This window comes from Mirounga leonina, unplaced genomic scaffold (assembly GCF_011800145.1).
Source record: "Mirounga leonina isolate KUSES-001 unplaced genomic scaffold, KU_Mleo_1.0 Mir_152, whole genome shotgun sequence".
Taxonomy (NCBI): Eukaryota; Metazoa; Chordata; class Mammalia; order Carnivora; family Phocidae; genus Mirounga; species Mirounga leonina.
In genome coordinates, this window is record NW_023270380.1 from 14,800,521 (window position 1) to 14,805,923 (window position 5,403).

Genomic DNA, 5,403 nt, shown 5'->3' on the forward strand with positions numbered 1-5,403 from the left:
ACTCTTGGCAAAAGAAAAAAAAATTGTGCTTTTTCCCAGTCTGTCAAGGTCCCTTTGTTGCTAAAACCTCCCTACATTCTCTGTAAGAAGCTCCTGACCCTCCATGACCCATCAGTTCAGGCTTATTGCAAAACAGGGGTTCAGGGCCCCCAGCTCCAGTTCTGCATTCTGTACCATCAGTACAAACCCCTGTGGTGTGCTGAAGAATACCAGCCCTGAGTCCAGGCGAGAAGCGGTATGCAGAGATTAAGTGTGGCTGTGCCTTAGGGACATTCACTCGCTCACCTGGCTGATGGGGTGGAGGTGGGGGGTCGTAAAACAAAGGCCAAGTGTTAAGTAGAAAGCCGAATTTAGGAAAACAAGCTGTGTAGACAGTTCCCAGAAATGGGATCACAGGGATTAGGGGAAAGCTAGATGAGAACTAGTAACAGGTGTGTGTGTGTGTGTGTGTGTGTGTTGGGGGGGAATATAGACAACTTTTAAGGCTGCAGTCTGGGATCACTGGTTCCTTCCTGGCTCCTGTGGGGTTCTGATCGATGGGGCCTATATAAAGGGATGTGAAACTACATATGTCAAAGCCAACCAAGATGCATTAGGTGCTTGCTCCCTAGGGAATATTAAATAACCAGTATGTTTTCCCCTTATCCACAAACTTCAGCCCCCCTCCCCAGGGAGTTAGGGCAGTTTTGTTAAAATTATAAAAAGACACTCCTTCTGGGAGAACCAAAAACCAAAAATCATCCTCGTCCAGAAAACCTAGAGAAGTGTCCCTATGCTCTCAGCTGGACCAAGAAGCCAAGGACTTGGAAACCTCAGTACTGTTTGGATCAAAAGGCTTGCCTGTCATCACTGCCCACCCCATCCCAAGACCTCATGCAAGCATTCCTGTGCAGGACACAGCCCACACCGTTATCCACAGTGACTCTGATGAGCCACATTTTATTCATAGCATTCAGTGTTTGGCTGTGTTGATTACAGTAATTGGTTATCTTGGCATAGAATAATCCAGCCTATGCAGAAGGTTATATCTGAGCGACGGGAGAGCAGCTGGGGCAGAATTCACAACCTTGGCATAGCTCATATGTTACTAAGCATACAAAATTACTCATCTTGTCCTCATTTGTTTCCTGGTGTTCTTAGTTTCACCCTCAAAATACGCTTTGGGCAGAGAGGTTTCAAACTTACGTTAAAGCTGAAAATCTTTCACTCTATCATTTCTTCCTTGTGGTCGTTTGTTTGCACTCTCATGGAGACTGGCTTTCCTCTGCTCCTATGTACTGCTTTCATAAATCTCCTGGACTGTAATCACACTTCATCTTGTTCCCTTGTGTATGCCCTTCACTGTAAGCTTCTTTCCTCCAAAAGTTAACGAAGTTTCCATATATATATACACAATACAAGCAGAATGAATTATTTATGAGTTTGGATTGCCTAAGATTACAGCTATCATACGCAGTCATTGCAATCTTAAAATTATTAGGGGGAAAAATTGATTTTATTCTTCAAATAGGCCCATGGCCAGGCTTTGGAAATGCATTCTTAGATCTCCAAGACTCTGTGAAGGTTCAATACATCACTAAGGAAATGACTCTCTGGTGTTTTATTTCAATACATCACTGGTACCATGATTCTTTAGTAATATATTGCCAGGTGTCACATATCAGAAGAACACTGCAGAGCAGAGAAGCCACTTTATTTATTTATTAGTGCTATGTGTCACCGCAGAGTCACCAACTGATGCTCAGGGTCATGAACCCAGATAGGACATTGTGCATCACTGTCATTATGATAAGTAATAACCTTTATGCCAAGTTCAATATAATTAAGTTTGCCTGGAGGATCCTTAAAGAGTAACTGTGAGACTTTTGATGGGGAGGCAAATGTTGTTTATGTTGTCAAGTGCCAAGTAGAAATTTTAACATAAATACCACCTTAATTATTTGTAGCTCTTATTTAAAACCTATTCATATGTTGTAATTTATTAGATTTTTTCATGGATTATTTGATTATAAATTATGACTTGCTTATTTCTTCATATCGGTTAATATGTTTATTTTTTGACTGAGGAAATTTTAGATGCTGTGTAAATGACACATTTTTGTTCAATTGCTACTCCTCTCTTTTCTACCTGAAAATATCACCTATCTTTTCTCCTATGTTTGAAAATGCAAAGCCTACATTGTAAGATTTTCCTTGGAAAAAAATCATTTAATTAATTTACACTATTCACACAATAGCTTTTCTCTATTTAGTTATTTATTTACATTATTTCTACATCACTCTTTCCAAAAGACCACTTTTCATCTTATGCAGTCCTATAAAAACCTTCCTTAGAGAACAAAGAAGAAGCTATCATATTTCAATCTTCCACCAAGAAGATATTTTATGATATTTTTGTGGCCTCCTCCTGAGACCAATATAATTATTCCTATTTCATCAAAAGAGTGCTTAGAGAAGATATATACTCTCAAAAGATGATAGAAAGAAAAAAAATCATTCAAGTAAGGAATATTGATTTTTTGAAAAGTAGGAGACATTCATTATTCTGAGAGTAGACCTCTCTGTGGTACAATTCCCACCCTGACATTAAATGGTACATATTAAAATGATGAAGACAGTAATAATATAATAGAGGAAGCCATCTTCTAATTGCTTCATATTAATATTAATGAAACAACTTCTTCCATCGAGACTCAGTATGGCTCTGAACAGTATTGCTCACACTGAGGTCCATCGATTCGCTGTGGCAAGATACCCAATTCTTTTCCTTCCTCCCCAGCCCAATAGGAATGTGCTTGAGGCTCTGTGAAATTTCTCCACCTTTTTAAAAGACTGTGTGTATACAAATGATAGATACCCTTTCTAATTTTGAATATGACATTACAGAACCATATTATAGATCGCATTGTCCAAATTTGTGTGCTTATGATTAAGTTTCTGTCAAGTAAGAGCCAGAAGACATTGCCCACTGGGCCAATAAAGCCTTTCAATAGCTCACATAGCAAACACAGATGTGCAGGCTGACAATTTAAAACAATAGAATGAGGGAAAGTAACAGGGGTTGTATTTACTCTCCTACCTCAAAAAGCAGGCAAACACAAAATGGGAAGCTGCTTTTCAGACATTGGTGGTGGCAGGTGGCAGAGCAACGTGATTCCTGAGACAAGGGAAACAGGTAAGCCTACAGAAAGCAACTGCTTTCTGGCATGAACCCCAGGAAAGTGAAACCCAGAGAACCCGACATTCATGATGAGTTGAGGAGCCTGATTTCCAAGATCCCAAGAGCAGAGCAGCTAGAATGTGTGGAGAATCCTGGAGATCAGCGGGCTAACATAGAAAGAGAGTTCCAGAGATCTGCGTGACGATATCAGGAATATTCGGCTAAGCACGGAAGTGTGTGTTTGTAGGAGGCACATAACTACTCCACACAGGAAAATCCACAGAAAGGGATAGGTAGATCCTTTTATGGATTGCAGAGGGCTGACAATATTTTCTTTCCAAAAGTCAGTGGGGGAAAGAACTTATAACATGAGAAGGCATCATAAAGTCCTCAGAAGCATGTTGCCTAAGTAGGTTACGAGGTGGGTACCCTCACAAAGCTTAACAAAAGAATCCTCACAGACATCTAATTCCAAGTCACTTAGCTCTGTGCCGGAACAAAATGTAACACTCTGTAAAGGAACACAGCAGAATTAAGCAAACAATAATGCATAATACACAATGTTGGCATCTAAACACATATTATCATTCATGAAAAAAAACTGCAGGAAAACAAGACCAATAATTGGGAGACCATTGATAGAAAGAGATACAAAAAATCATAGAAATGATGGAACTAGTAAACAAAGGTATTCAAAGACCTAGTCAAGTCATTATAAATGACTTTATATGTTCAAGAGGGAAACATGAACAATATGTGGATGATTCATTCCAAAAAAAAAAAATGGTAATGCTGGAAATGAAAAATACAACACCTGAAAAAATTTACTGGATAGAGATGAAAGAATACCCCAGAAGTAACAGTTCATGGACTTGAAAGCAGAGCAAAGGTCTTATCCAAAATAAAGAACAGAGAAATTAATCTTTAAACAATCAACAGAGCATCAGTACCCTGTATCTAGCACACATTTATAGTGTCCCAGAAGAAGGAGGGCACTACAAATATATTTGAAGAAATAATGGGTGAACTTTTTCCAGATTTGACGAAAACGAGAAGCCCACAAATAAAAGATGCTCAATGAATCAGGAGTGACATTAAAACTCCAGTAAGGAATACCAAAATCACATGGCTGAAAACAAGTGATAAATACAAAACAGTAGGAAGAAAGATCCATATACACAGAAGAACAATAAGAATGACAGTAAAAATTTGCCTGTCAGATATCCTGCGAATCAGGAGATAATGGAGAGACATCTTTAAAGTTCTGGAGAAAAAGTCAACTTAAGATTTTTTACCCAGCAAAATTATCTTGAAAAACTAAGGTGAAATAAAGACTTTGTCAGACAATGAAAGCAATACAAAACTCAAGTAATGTAGCAGACCTGTACTCTGTGCAGACTCAGTGTTACTAAGATGTCATTTCTTTCAAAATAAATCCAGGGCAAGCCCAACCAAAATCCCAGCAGTCTACTATGGTTAGAACTTTGCAGGTTGAATCTAAAATCTCTATAGATCCCAAGGAACTACACCACCTAAAACAATTTCAAAAAGGTGTAGCCAAGTGTAGTCTGATTTCAAAAAAAGCTACAGAAATCCAGACATTTGGTTTTGGCGGATGTTTAAATATGTAGAGCAGCAGAACAGAAAAGAGAGTCCATAAATAGACCTCAATATATATTGCCACATGACATTTTTTTTTAAAGATTTTATTTATTTATTTGACAGAGAAAGACACAGCGAGAGAGGGAACACAAACGGGGAGTGGGAGAGGGAGAAGCAGACTCCCTGCTGAGAAGGGAGCCCGATGCGGGACTCGATCCTGGGACTCCAGGATCATGACCTGAGCCGAAGGCAGTTGCTTAACCAACTGAGCCACCCAGGCGCCCGCCACATGACATTTTTTTATAAATGTCCAAGATATTGTCAGAAACAATAATCAGCAAATGGTTTGGGATCATTTGGAAAACACTGAAACCGCATTTTACTCCATGTAAAACCTAACTAGAAATGGATCACAGATCTAAATGTAAGGAGCTGAAAATATAACAGTTAAAAAAAGGGAAAGGATTATTTTTCCTCATTGGGGTAGGAATAGTTTTCTTACATAAGGCCCAGAATGAAGAAATCACCAGAAAAATAACCCATACAATGCACTTCATTAAAATTTAAAAATTTATTCTTAAAATGATACACTCTACAGAGTAAAACACAAGTCACGAATGTAGATTATATTTGCCAAATAT